This window comes from Elaeis guineensis, chromosome 11 (genome assembly GCF_000442705.2).
Source record: "Elaeis guineensis isolate ETL-2024a chromosome 11, EG11, whole genome shotgun sequence".
Classification (NCBI taxonomy): Eukaryota; Viridiplantae; Streptophyta; class Magnoliopsida; order Arecales; family Arecaceae; genus Elaeis; species Elaeis guineensis.
In genome coordinates, this window is record NC_026003.2 from 112157047 (window position 1) to 112173345 (window position 16299).

Here is a 16299-nt window from a genome sequence, read left to right on the forward strand (position 1 = left end):
CAGGGCATCTCAAGCTCAACATCCTGAACTAGCTGAAAAGAAGTATTACCTTATGATAGATGAATTGAAGCTTTAACCTTAAGTTTCACCTGTTTATCAATACTATGATCTTATTTATAGTAACTAACTCATTTCTTGATAAAACATAGCCTTTTCATTGAAGAAAATATCTCTACTCACTATAAATTTCTAAGAATTCGACTCAAATACATCATAATTTTATAGCTTTGATCCCAGACCGATAATTAAGTAAGATATATTTTTGTATATTTTTTTAAGTTTCAGACATCCTTTTCTTTAAGTCTCGAATTCAATCAAGCATTCACATCTTTCATAAAAAGAGTATTCTGATCATATAATATAGTATCAACAAAATGCTCAAATAAGAGAGATAATAAATACAACAGAATAAGATCGAGCTTGATCCCCATCATCAATTTTCACATTAATATTTTTGAAATCTAAAATAATTTTATTGAATTCATCAAGATGGTCTTTAAGAGACGTACCTTTCTTCATCTCAAGAGCATAGAGCCATAGCTTCAAATAAAGCCGATTTGTTAGAGACTTGATCATATAGATGCTCTTGAAAGTGACAATGCTGCAATTGATGACTCATTTGCAACTTCTGATAAAATCTCATCCATCAGAGACAACTGAATCATACTGTTTGCACACTCTTGGAGATGATTCTTATCCTTCTCTGACAAAATCACCGGTAAAGCATTTCTATCTTTTAGCATCTTTAGCAATTCCTACTGAACCAATAGGACTCATATTTTTATACATCAAAGGCTAAAATCGTTCTTTTTCATTGAACTTTTCGATATTAAATTTTATAGCCATCACGAAGAAATCATGAAGAACAAAAAGTAGAATCAATAAATTTGTTTTGGATTTTGATTAAGTCTTAGGCTCTAATACTAGTTTGTTGAAAGATTATCTATTAATTAGTGTGAAATCTCAAATTATAACAAACAATCATACATAGACAAATGAAAGACAATGATTTATATAATTCAGTTTTTGACCTACGTTTACGAATGAAGATTGAGAGAGATTTCACTATATCAAAAGTATATAATACAAAAAATATACAATAACTTAAATAGCAAAAGGTAGTTGCTTTAATAACAAAAGAGGTGTGGCTATATATATATATATATATATATATATATATATATATATATATATATATATATATATATATATAGTCAAAATAGATTGAATTTGTACCGTAAGCCATACCAAATTCAAGCCACCCTCAACATCATAAATGCTGGATTAATATCTCAACATCTTCTTCTATCTCTTGCTTCCCGTTGACGGTATAATTATATTGTTCCGACATTAAATCATTCGATGTGAAAGATCCCTCTTCAAAATATTGAACAGGTAAGCAACAATTTTTATTTTTTGGTTTTTTCCAAGGAGTGAAAATGGACTTATTGCCACGTCGTAGGATTCCATTTCCTTGCGGATCTCCTGGAAGCAACCACGTTCTCTCTTCTCGACTACCTGAGTCAATACCACGTGCGCATGAGAGCAGATTTTAGTGGATAAAAGTGGGTCACAGGCCTTCTCCGGTCTTCTATACCATTGTGGTGCCACTTTGAACTGTTCTCTGGTGCAAATTCCCTGAGACCGACCACCACAATATCCCCCTTGCCTAGTTGTGGTCTATTCTGCCTTGGCTGCACACGTTGCCCTGCGACCTTCCATGGATTCAAGTCAGCTGTAAGACTAGCTCCGACTCATCCTTCTAAGGCGTCCCTATCCTTCTACATAAGGTTCTGTAAACCGTGGCACAATACTATTCTTCTCCGCGTTAAAGGATAAGAAATATAAGAACCCAGAGACACTCTCCAGTCATATGACACAACGATCGTGCCGTAAAATGCTCTTGACTTGGATTTGTTCTACCATTTCCCATTTACCTCTAGTCATTAATAGTTCTTTCAGTGCACAATCATCGCATCAAGGAAAGGAATGTTGGGGCCCCAGGGTTTTGTCCGAGGTCGGGATTGGCCTGGTGACGGTAATAGAGGATAAAGTTGGCTCGTTACGGTGGGCGGTCGCAAAGAGTTTGTTCCATTCAAATTGGAAGCTTCCGCCGGTGTTAAGTGTCTCTCTTTTGCTCGTTGCTTTCGATACCCTGGGGCTCCAAAAGCACTTAACAGTCGTGTGAATATTTGAGGTTGTCGCACCCAACACCGAAATGCCGACATGGTCTAAAAAGAGGTCAACCCTCGTTTCAAATGTTCCCACGAGCTCATTGCAGTCCTATCCCATTTATGCAACGTTTTGGATCTCCTGACATTTTCCGGGTTTGGATCTGTTGAGAAATACCCACTGACCGACCGACCGACTGCCGGAAGGACCGACCGACCGACCGACTGTCGGAAGGACCGACCGACTGACGGCCCGACCGATCGACTGACGGCCCGATCGACCGACGGCCGGACCGACCGATTGGCGGTCGGAGCGACCGACTGAGGATATGTCGGACGCACCTTTTCCGACCGACTGAACCCAGAGGTCTGATGGCCGATTCATGAAAGACTCGCCGACCAACGGAGGGACCCGACGCCATTCAGCTGGCCACCGACTTTGGATCGGTCGGCTCCTCCAATCGCCGTACAGCCGCCAGACCTTGTCAGCTCTGACAGCGACATGCGGCACGGCTATCTAGGGGCATTGTCCCGCCGAGGGCATTGTCAACCCTGGTGATTTGACGGCCACACGGCGACATGACACTTTCACGGCGACTCTGACAGTCTACAGTGAGTTGACAGTTCCTCACTTGTCTGCGCCATTAATGACGGCGCCATACCGTGCTCCACTATATAAACCGGGGAAGGCAACAGTGCAAGGGATCCGCTCCATCGCTCCCACTTCTCGACTTCGAAACCACAGGCTCGCTCCTCTCTCCATCTCTCTCTCTCGATTGAGCTTTCTGTCTTCATTTCACTGTTGCCCAGTCACCTCTCTGACTTGACCGTCGGAGGGTCCCCGCCGGAGCCGCCTCCGGTCAGTGCGGACTTCTCGTTTTTGCAGGTGCACGCTCTCCGACGATCGGACGACGAGGCGATTGGCCGCAACAGGATCTGATGTCGTAATATATATCGTGATGCGCTTCGATGTCCCGGGGAGTCGGCAATGGAAGTCGGTCAAGCAAATTACTTGGATGAATTGGTAACTCGTACGAGTTAGCTTTTTTTTTTTTTTTTTTGTGAGTGAGATCGTACGAGTTAGGTTTTGATTGCTGGTTTTCTTTTAAAAAGCATTGGACTAGTTTGATGAGTGCAGATCTAGATAGTATTTATTGTAGGATGAATCGATCATCAAACAACATGTAATGCATGCTGTATGCTACCACACGGATGTGCTGTGCTCTAGTTTGATAGGGTTAGGAATAGATAAGCTATGTAGTTAGCTCTTGAATGATCGTTTAACATCAACCTCCCTCTCTCTCTCTCTCTCTCCCTCTCCCTCTCCCTCTCTCTTTCTCTCTCTCAAGCAATTTTGAGTTACACCACAAGCTGAGAACCCACAAGCCTCACGATGAAAACAAAAATTTGTCCCAGATTTCTGGTACAACCGCCAAGAGTCTTTATTCGAAGGCTGGTTGCTCGCTTTCTCAATCTTATACTGTTTTGGCGTACTTCTGTACGTTAGCAAGCACTGTTACGTGAGTCTTCAAAAATGGTTGCCCTTTTGTCCAAGTTCACTTTTAGTAAGCGTACAATCAGAAGCAACATGCAGAAAACAAAAAATTCTTTGTGCACCGCGGGCGGCGTAGAAAATCCCACGTGGAGTGCGCTGCCTTACCCGATTGTTCCGTTTTCTGTAAATTTAATGTTTATTATTTTTTTAATTTTAAAATTTTAAATAATAAAAATATTTCTGTCATTTGAAAAAAAAATTATGGCATTCTATAGTATATTAGACATTCTGCATCGTATTATGACATCTTATGGAAGAAAAAAATTATGACATCTTATGGCATATTATGATATTTTATGATATATTATGATATTTTGAGACATATCATTAGGGATGGCAAAATTGATTCGACCCGATGGGTATGCATCCTACCAAAATCTGATCAAATTTGAAAAATAGGGTTTGACTGGGTTTAGATTCAGATTTGGATAAAATCCGAAAACTGTAGTACGGATATGGATAGGATATGGATAGTACTATTTTTTATTCAAATCCAAATCCGAATCCGATTTGAACCTACGGGAATAGATAATACCCGAATCCATACCCAAATCCATATCCGAATATATATATTTATAATTCTATTTTGATAATTTTATTTTGGTTGATAATATACATAAAATTATTTTGATTGTTTATATGTTATATATTGAATTGTAATTCTATTTTTATGTTTGGTTTCTATAAATCTGAACTTATAAATTATGTTTTATATTGAATTGATAATTCTGTTTTGGTTAATAATATGCATAAAATTATTTTGGTTGTTTATTTTTTTGGATATGGGATGGGTATAGGACAGGTATGGGTTGGATATGAAAAAATGGGTTATCCGTTGGTATCCTCGAACCTATTGAATATGGGGATGGGTATCTCTTTTCTTATCCTATCGGATATTAGGTAGGATTTGGGTATAGGATATCAAGTTCGGATTTGAAAATGGATAGTACAATATCCGACTCAAATCCTACTCATTGTCATCCCTACATATTATAACTTTCTATGCATAGATAGTCATAATTTGGCCCAAGATGTTATAATATGGAAGGAATATTTTTATCCAACCACTTTCAACGTGCATTTAATGCCTGCAGCTTTATTTTTTCATTTGAAAATTTTGAATGACAAAAATATCTTTGTACTTTGAAAAAAATTATGACATCTTGTGCATATTATGACATTCTGCATCATATTATGACATACTGTAGAAAAAAAATATAATTTTCTACATGTAGGATAATATAATATGGACATAAGATGTCATAATTTTTTTCAAAGAATAAAAATATTTTCATCATTTAAAATTTTAAATAAAAAGGTAAAGCTATAAGCATTAAATGTGCATTGGAAAGTAGTGGCTACGTGGATCAATCGAATAAGATAATGTACTCCATATCAGATTTTCTACACCACCCATGGTGCACAAAAAATTTCTCTGCTACTAGCATGTATAGGTGGTTGCTCTTGCTTATGTATGAAAGCATGGAAGGGCAAGTGCATCAATTTGATGAATTTAATTGTGCTTCGACTTGCAATGCAATTCAAAAGTCTGCTGGATTGTATTTTTTATTCCCCCCTACAATTGTAGCTTTTTGAATCCATCTTTGTTTTGTTGATTGGTGTTATTCCACATCTCATAACTTTCTTTTTTGGTTCGCATGAATTTAAATTTTTTTTTTTTGGATGAAAGCATGAATTTAACTTTATTTATTATAGTCTCGGTCAATATGACTAAATTGGTACACTTTATGTCTATACCAACTTGAGTTTGTTACTATTTAGTATCTTCATGGAATTTTCATTAAACATTCCCTTGAAAGACATTGATTATTCTTAAAAGATTTTCTTATTTATTAAAAGGCATCTACCAGTTTTCTGTTATGTTCATCTTGTAAATCTGCGATATTGCATATTTATCTCTCAAAAATCACTGTTTTTTTATTAAAAAAATATTATTTACATATATTTGTATATATATATATATATGTGTACATAAATAGAAAGAGAATAAAACTATATATAAAAGGATATCCAACATCATACCTTCACTAAAGCCCTGGCGATAAAAGGAGTTCGACAACCACAAGTCGAAGATGGGTATTAGATACAGTGCCGAGTGGCTTTAGGACAAGTGAGAGTTGTTGGAAAATATGTCCCAAAAAAGTCAATCGTCAAGCTGTTGACGGTTGAGCAACCAAGTATTGTAATTGATTTGTTAATAAATAAAATATATTTGGCATCTTCATCATAAGCTTTCATCTTCTAATGAACTCCGTTGTTATGATGAAGTCCTTAGGACTATTTAAGTTCGATAAAGAGAGGATTTATCGATTAGTCCTTAAAATAGTTCACGACCAAATGATAGGCTGTTAATAAGGACGACAGCTTCTATCGAGCATAGGTCACTGTAGGCCATATGGGTTGGTTGTCCTCTTAACCAAAGAGTGTGGAAACACTGGTATGGCATACAGGTGAGATGTACTGGTACATCATCATTGAACGTGACCAACTCCAGAGTATTCTGCTGTCGAGAATGTCTCTGATGGGATATAGGTATAAGTGTCCTTTAGACTTAAGATCGCCTCAGTGACCTGCAAGCAACTCACTGTGCTTTGGTACTAGACTAACTGAATTTCTAATTCAGGGATGGAAGGCTTCTGGGCACAGTCAAGTACTTGCGAAGTCAGAGTGTGATCGAGATGGGATTGACCACTCCAAGAGTTTGAGAAGAATGAGTCGCTGTATTTCAATTTAGCAAAACCTTGGCCAGGGTAATCCATCAGATGGATTTGATATTTTGAAATACAATGTGGACAACCAGATTAGAGTTGACAGTTGAACTCTGGGGTATCCTATGATCATTTTGGTCAAGGGGATGAATTATATGAAAACTATATCCGCATGGGTTCTAAGGATGTTGTTCTACACATTCGACCTATCCGATCGTCGGGTACCATTGTTAGATGGTCACTTCGATTAGTACGAGAATTTGTTCCTGTGCTACCGGCTTAGGTTCGGATCTATGAGGTCACACACATTAGAGTTCATGATCCGATCGGATGGTTGATCAACGATTAAGAATCGTTCTAGAGTTAAATGATCAATACGATTGACATTTAACCCAGTGCAAGTGTTGCAGGAGGATCGATTAGCAATTCGATTGCTAATTGGCTTAATTTGATTAAGCCAATGGGCTGAGATTAAGTCTAATTAAATATGATTTAATTAGATTTGGTTTGGGTTTGATTGGATCAAGTCCAATTGGTTTATTGGATAAGCCAAGTGCAAGAAAAAACTAGTCCTAGTTCAACTAGGACTTGGGTCAATCTAATTTCTAATTTGATTAAAAAATTAAATCAGATTTAAATCTAATTTAATCTGATTAAATTAGGTTCTTAATTGGGTTAAGACCTATTTTAATTGGGTTGATCTAATTTTGGTTTGATTTGGTTTGAGAAACCAAATTAAAACAAGTCATAAGATAGAATCCTAGTAAGACTAGGATTCCACCATGCACCACATAAGCCTTCCCCACGCCCTCTCTCTCATTCAACGCCAATCTCCTCTTATTTTGTGCGACAAAAGTCCTCTCCCAGGTCTCTCCCACGTTCACAAAAGGTCTCCTCTCTTCTTTCTTACATGGAAGGTAGTTTGGATCAAATCAAAAAGGAATAAGTTTGGATTTCGAATTCTATGAGATAGAGTTTTAGAAATCCAAAACTCTTTCAATTTTGCACCGAATCTATCCAAATTTTTTTAGAATTTTCATGACTTTTAGGGTACACATTATGCACCCTTTGCTAGTGATCCATGCATGAAAATAAGAAGGAGGTGCTCAAGAGTTGGGTGCCCCTTAACTTGCCATGTTTGGATAAGCCTTGACTAGGTATTTGACCTAGACAAGGACTCTATCATATCTCTCTATATAAAATGAGTTTCTTCATGAAATTTTTGAAAAGATAGAGATTTGAGAGACTTTTGGGCCATGCAAAAATCAGAGAGAAAGACCTTTGGGTTGTGGAGATATAAAAGACACAAGTTAGGGTGTCTAGAGAGAGAAACGAGAAGAAGAAGAGGATCTTCTTCTTGGGTTGTTTGTTTTCATATCTTTCCTCCCTCCATCTTGAGTTTCCTGAGAGTGTCTCAGATCTAAAACTCCTCCTTTTACTTTCCATCTTTGGAAGAGTCCAAATCAAGAAGAAGGAGGCACCTGATCAACCATCAAAGAAGGATCAGCGCAGTACTAGCATACTGTGCTGATTTCCTGAAGTAGGACTTCTGATCGAGATTCGTGGGCTCGTGTGGATGACTCCTAGAGGCCGGATACGTGTGCGGCTTGCAACATCATCCTCAAACCCGAATCAGCGAGGTTAGAACGTCTAACTTGCAAGGTAATAGATCTGATCTATTGTTTAATACATACATTAGATGTAGTATAAAAACATGTTGATATGATCAATATGTAGTTCATGTTATATTTATATATTTTAATTTCTGATTTAATGCTATGTAATAATCATGTAATAGGATCTTAGATCTAGGGATTCTTTGATTTTAAAAAATAAATTTTGATTTATTTTAGTCTTCCGCTGTATAATCTTGAAAAAGTTTCAAGACTATATGCACGGTCAAAAGATTGCAGTGCAATCCACGAAGATTTTGTTAACAACCTGCTATTACTGCAAAGGAAATGCGGTTGTCAGAATTAGAGGGGAAAGTTATAGAAGAAGACGAAGGAGAAAAAAACCAACATCACGCCTTTGTATCCCACATTCAATTATAAGGTCACGTATGGTTTTACCATGAGAGGGCACAATAGTGTCATAGCAGTGTTCCAGTCCAAAGCATGTTGAACAATTTGGTAACTAATAGGTGTTGTTAATAAATCACTTCAACCCGCAAGCATACGCAACTATGAAATGAATCACCATAGTGTATCAGGGATGGTAATTGTTATAAAAATTTTTCTAGCTAGGGACTGTCATTATTTATTTATTTATTTTATTAAAAATAAATTGATTATATGATTCAGATCGATGGACATGCATGTAAGTCCAATATTATTAGTGATTCTTATGTTTTAGGTTATACGGACCTTATGTTCGGTGGTATAGTTGGGACGGTATAATGTAGGCATAAATTTGACTTTTAGTCCATGATAGGAGGGTCTATTAGGATTTCTTTTTAAATGGCTAGGTCCTCTTTTCATTTTCTATAAATATCATGAAATTAGTTCTCACACTTGTCCCATCGAATAGCCGCCTGTTGAGAAAAAATTAGAGAGAAGGACTTGACTTTTGGTATTCGTTTGAGCATCTAAGATTGATCTATTATTCAAAATCTATAACGAAGATAAGATGCATCCTAAACTTTGATTTATGAATTTCCTACATATAGAGCTTTGTTCTTGAAATAAGATTTTATACTCTAATCTTCTGTACGAGATTTATGAAAAATTTTTAACAATGATATTTTTTGTAGAAGATTAGAATCAAAATTAATGTTTTCGCGAGAGATTAGAACCAAACAAAGAATTGATTTAATTTGATGTAATCAATTAAAAAATTAAAAAAAAATTGAGGAAGAAAAGGGACGGATAACTATGGTTGTGTCCTCTTCTTCTTTTCTACTCGTCGGTTGGACCGATCTCTGCGGGATCAAGCTCCGACGGTGGTCAGGAACAGCTGGCGGTGAGGGGCAGGTGGTTCCGATCTAGATCCCAAGATCCCAAAAAAAAGAAAAAAGACGAAAATCATGAGGGCCAGTGGTCCTTCCGTCATCGTGTCCTCTTCCTCCTTCTCCTTTGCGGAGACTTCCCGGTCACCGTCCGAGCAAGTGGCGGCGACCTTGCTGGGCGTGACTGGCGGTGGATCGAGGCCGGCAGCCGACAGGGAAGGCAGGAGAGGGGATGGCGGTCGACCTTCCATCGATTGTCAAACCGAATAGAGATGGGAGCGCCAGTTCTTGCGCCCCCTTTGCCACCGCTCGATGGGGTTTTCCGGCCTCCTTACCCACCGATGGTGGGCGGCGGAAAGAGGTGATGATCGAAGCTGGTGGATGGAGAGAGGCCGGCAGTCATCCTTCCCGCTGGCCGTCGGACCGGCATGGAGGGAAAAGGGGCACCAGTTTTGCCCCTTCTTCATCGAACTAATCGTAAGGAAAGAGAAGACACTTAATGGGTTTCGGATTTTGGGTTTCAACCCAAAATCCGAACCCGATTTGTTAATTTTAAATTTTATGATACTTTTGCATTTTAGTACCTAACGAATATAATATTTGATTTCAGTCCAACAGAGATTATAGTTTTGTCCCTATGATATAATTTATTGTATAAAGATACTGTGTTACAGTTTAGCTTTGTTGTAGTTTATTATTTCATAAATCTTTTGGAAACATCAGATTACTTCTTGAAAAGTTTTATTTTTGCTGATAGTCCTAAAAAAAATTAATATTTTGATATTTTTATAATTATGTACACTACAAGAAAATAGTATAACAATGATGGCAAATAAGCTCTCTTAAAATGGTGAAGACTTATTACAATGGAAATTAAATCCATCTTAAAAGGGTGAAGACTTATTAGCGATGGCTTTTTTTGTTTTCTATCGCTATAAATTTAATTTTAAAAAATTAATATTAACGATAATTTTAGCAATGTAAATTAGCTGTCGTTAATACTCTGTCCTAAAAATCACTTCCATCTCCGATCACTTGGTTTCATTCTCCTCTGCCTTCCCCTTCTATCCTCGCCTCCGATCTCTCTTCTTTTGCGCTGCACCATCGGAGCCCCCGTCCCCATCCCCGTGCCGTCATCCCCTCCTTGGATCCGACGTCTCTATGTTGGATCGGCTGTCTTCGATCCCGTGCCCTCTCCCTTCTTCCCCACCTCCTCCCTTCTTTCCCTGATGCTGTCGGAACCTGTTGGAGCCGGCATCCCAATGCCCCGACCTCCCCCTTCTTCCCTTGCTGCCGTCCTAGCGCCAGATCGGCCATCCCCATTATGGATCGACCTTTTCCTCATCAGATCCGCCATCCCCTGCCTCTTGCCTTCTTCGCCTGCCTCCTCCCTTCTTCCCCCACTGCACTGTCAGAAAGCCACACCATCGGACCCACACCTCAGTGCCTGCACCGCCTGGTGAGTATTAGCGATGACAATGATGACGGAGCTGTCACCATACGTCATTCCCTCCTATTTAAATTTTTAATATTTAAATTTAGATTTATCAGATTTATTTAATTTTATAATATTTGAATTTAATTTATGCATAAAAAGTGCATTCTCGGTCATTGGCAAGATCCGGACGAGCACCGTTGTCATACGAAATCCTGCATCTGATAGTGCTCTCAAGAGTTGGAACCACTCTGGAGAGCACTACAAGAAATCAAACTATTAGCGACAGCTAATTGCCATCGCTAATAGTCCACTTACCATCACTAATAATCTTACCATCGCTAATTCTACCGTATCAATCAATCTAAAAAAATCTGATCGCTAAATATGCTTATTAGTGATGAAAATTCTAGCCATCGCTAATAAGGCTATTAGCGACGGCTTTAGCGATGAAAAAATTTCATCGCTACTTATTTTTTAATTTTTAAATTAAATTTTAAAAAAAAATTAAAAAAATATTAGCGATAGTATTTTGCATGGCTAATACCTTCACTAATAATTATTAGCGATCAATACGCCATTTCTAATATCATCTCTAATTTTTTTAAATTTTTAAATTAAATAAAAAAATTTTAAAAATATTAGCGATGGCATTATCATCGCTAATGCCGTCGTTAATAAGTATTAGCGATGGTAATATCCATCTCTAATACCATAGTTAATAATTAATTTTATTTTTAAAAAAATTAATAATAATATTTTTTTAAATTTATTTTAATTTATCACAATGAATTAGGGTTTCTAATACCTGTTATAATTAAAATCCAAAGATAATATGACAATCAAAAATTAAAAACTAATTAAATTATATTAAAAATATAAATTATATAATTTTTGTTAAAAGTAATGTCAAAAAAAAATACAATACATCCAAAATAAATCAGATACTATCCTCATCGTCCTCTACCTCCTCCTCCTCCTGCTTCTCTCCAGCAACTGATGGATGAGAGCCGGATGTCCCAGCATCCTGTAATAAATAAATAAAATAATATTAGTAAGTTTTGATGTGGAGATATATCTTTCGATATAATCTTCTGATTCTCGAACAGATTGTTTCTACACATTTTATTTGATGATATGGAGCTATAGACACCTCCGACCCATCGATTGGATGGTTAGATTAAATTTTAGCCCCTAGATCCCCTTTCCAGATGCAAACCTAAATATATAAAGTTTTTAAATATGAAAGCTTAAAATAAGTAAAAGGGTTTGGTAATATAATTACCGGATGTGATGGTTGGGATGATGAGCCTAGCTGGTCGCACAGCTGTGGATCCCGAAGAAGCTCCACGACTGTATCGCGAATGGCATCCAGGAGGCTCTGAGGTCACTGGCTCAGAAATCTCTGTACGACCGCCTCCATGTGCGCATCACTCTAGATCTGGAACGTCGAGACTTGTGAGGACATCGAAAGGTATCGAGCCAGTAGAAGGTTGAAGTTGTGGCCGAATCTTATGACTTGGCTCCTACTCACCCCCTCGATGGTGCTGAGCCATCCCTTAAAGTCAAAAGGGGCTGAGAAGATGGGTCATCACCGTACCTCTCAACAACGTACGTCGTGTAAAATATTTGCACAGTTCAGAAATACATTAGTTCAAATATAAAAATCAGATCCTATAATAGTTCAGAAATATATTACTTTAAATATAAAAATCAGATCTTGTAACAACTTAATTAGTAAATAAAGTTTGAAGTTTTTACCGTGATCTGTCGCGATGTAGAATCTAAATAGTCACCAATCCTTTTAGACGATGTGTGGCCCACCAGAACTGCAACTGATCTGATGGACGACCCAGTTGCCATATCTATAATAAATAAATAATAAAATTAAATTAATTAAACTATGCATATAAGAGTTTTTACTGTTCTAATGAAGAGTTTTGGTATAGATTTTTTACCAGTCTATTAGCTATAATATGTGTGCTGATATGATCGCGATGCTGTCGTTAGGACACCGTGATTATCAATCAAATTTTAACTTCAATAAAAATTAAAAACATGTAGAAAGTAGTGAGTCGAGTCGAATCCACAAAGAAGGTAGGATTTTGATTTGAAATCTTTGATTTTATAAAAAAAAATAAAATTTTGGAGAAAGTAATTTAAGTCAAAAAATAAAAATTAAAAGTATGAAAAATAAATCAGATACTAAGATCTACTAACTAGATCCTAGCATCTACTTGCAATAAAAATAAATAATAAAAATTTAAAAAAAATATAAAATAAATCGGATACTAAGATCTACTAACTAGATCCTAGCATCTACTTATGAAAAATAAAAGACAAAAATTTAAAGTGCAAGAAAATAAATTTTACATTAATTGAAATTAAAATTCAAGTATAAAAAATTTAAAAAGAATAATAAAATAAAATAAAATCATAACTAAGATCTGAAGTTGATCAGCCAAACCTCATCGGAAAGATGGTTGATGACCTCTTCATCTTTCGTCGTATTCCGTAGAGCGAACCGGCTTCTCTCTTTCTTTTCCTTGGATCCCTAAAGCTATTTGATTTTTTCTCTATTTTTTTCTATACTTTCTACTCAATTTTTCTGCTTTTCAAGCTTATTTCCGGACCTCCTATTTATAGATAAATTTTTCATAATTTTTTGGTAGGAAAAGGAGTCCTAAAATCCTTAGAAATTATATAAAAATTCTTAAAAATTTTTCTGGCCATCGGATGGAGCTTGAACCGTCCAGATCTGCCCAAAATCTTTAGTTTTAATCCTTATCAAAGTCGGATCGAACCACAGCCGTTCGATCATGCCTGGGATTGATTCTAGACCGTCGGATCGCATTGATAATCTCTTATTCTCAGTCAGAAGTGTCCTCAGCAGTCAGATCTCATGATGGATTCATTTTCGGTCGTTCGATCGTGCAAAAACTCCTCTTTATAAATCGGCAATGGATGCTGACCGTCGGATCTGGGTCGGGATGAATTTCAGTCATTGGATCGTGCAAAATAGCTTCCGCTGCCCATAGACCGTGCCTGTGGACCGCGTAGCATTTTTGATGGAGCGATCGGTCCACCGTACACTGAAGGCTATTTTCTTTATTTTTTAGGATATTTTAGCTCCGTTTTTGCTTCAATTTTTACCTAAAAAATTAAAAAATATATGCATTAAATTCTTCAAAAATTTTTCTTCATTTTGGTGCTTAAATTGCTCAATTAAATTAACATCTATTTTTTTATAAATATATCTAATTTTTTATTTTTTTTAAAATCATTTATTTTTTAAAAAAATTTAATAAATTCATGAAATTAGGATTTTTAAGAAGATGTTAGCATCATAAATTATCAAAAATATCTTTAATAAATGTAAAAATATATTACTTATCATATTTTTCAACTTGAACTTTGTTCGTTCTCGAGTAAAGAAAGAATTTAGAATCAAGTATCATTTAACTTAAAATCTCAAATTTCACCAAATAATTTTCAAAAGGACCACTGATATTCAGTAGAGTGTAAATGAGGTATGTCATTGGGATATTAATACTAGTCAATATAAGAGTTAAAATGAGAATATTAATTTTTTTCTAAACTTTTTCAAATTATCGCTACCTTTATCTCCAAATCATTCACTTTCACATGGACAAGTATATTGTTACTTCCATCCTTCATTTATTGATTGATTTTTTTTTTTAAATGTTATACTGCTATTGAGTGTCTTAACCCCTTAAGCTTTCTGTTTGACCCATGTAGTGAGTTTTCAGTCAATGACTCTCAAACCAGATAGCTTTAGGGCACTAGGTATAAAATACCTCTCGAACCTATTTGCTCGAATCAAACAGGCTACGAGTTAAAACTAGCTTTACAACAAAGCTTTTTTATCCTTCATACCTTTTGATGCGAAACTCAATACTTGCTTAGGCAAAGAGGTCTGATTACTCAGCATGAAGTACTTGAAAATTTTTTTTTAAAAAAATAATAAAATAAAATATATGAAGAAATATATAGTTAATTTATATAAGTCCATAAGAAGTAAACTCTTCTTTGATGCTGGTAGAAAAATTTAAAAATACTCAAAGAAAACTATTTAAGTTCTAAACTTAACTCTTTATTGAGTTTTCTTAATACTTGATCCCCCAATATCTCACAAACTCTCTAGTCTGTACATCAATTTTTTTTAAAAAAATACTTGATTTAACTCAATTCTTAAGTGTAATCAGATGCTTAAATACTAAATACTAACTTACTTGAGGACTTAAAAAAAAATTATTCTCTCCCCTAACTTAATCAACATCATCCTCAATGGAGTAGGAAATATGAACGGTGCATGTAAAGAGAAAGAAAAGGAGAGATGTCACCTGATCCAAAAATTTTTTCAAAATTGATTCTCTCTCCAACTTAGCCAAGATTATTTTCAGATCTCTACAAAAGACACAAAGCAAGACTCGATTATCCTAAACAAAATACAAAAGAAAGCAAAGACAAGAGCAAAAATTGAAAACTTGAAAACTGGGTTACCTCCGAAGAAGCGCTAAGTTTACCGTCTTCAGTCAGACCATGCTGATTCTCTCACCTATCCCGTGTCGAATATTGGATTGACAAATTTTAATGATTTTGGATTGCCAATCTCAAGAAGATAGCTTTTGATAAATTTTAATATTTTATTATCAATTTTCAAAAAGTATTTCATATCTCCATTTTTAATTTTAGAAAGATAGTTCACAAACCCATTCACAGACCCTTGTTTATCGAGAATTTCTCCTATTTGTTCTTCTATAATGCTCTTAAATTGAGTTATTAGGTTAGGAATTGAGTTTGAAGTAATGGGTGCTGAAAGGGTGTCAGTTGATTTTAAACATGTGTTCTCAAGTATGATCAAAGATAATTTTAATTCTGAAAGAGATGGTAATTCTAAAGTGGAAGAACTGACTTCTAAGGCTGAAGAAAATAAGACTCTTGATGGATATATCTTGGGTAACTCATCCACTCTCTTCTTTTCTTCACTTAGATCAGCATTAGTACTAAGCTCAAATTCTTCTATTGAGTTAGCTTCAGTACTAACCTCTTCTTTCAAATTCATATTTTGGCTAGCATCAGTACTAGCCTCACTTATCTGGTCTTGGTATGGATCCTTAAGAATCCTATCACTTTTAAGCTCAGAAATTGCATTATCACTTTCAAATTGGGGATTCATAGGTGGGACATTAGATTGATGACTAGGTCTAGATGATTGGTGGATAGGTGGGTCATTTTCAAAATTCGGTATTGGTTCGTTTGGCAATTAACCTAGTTCTCTCCTTATAGAAGATTCAGCTAATTGACTTATTTTATACTTCTAGCCTGGTGAGGGATTGCTGTTGGATCATAATCATTTGTTGAAGTTGGCTAAACCTATCATCAGCTAGATTGGTCTGTTGAGGAGGTGGGTATAACGGTTGATTGTAACAGGATGGCTG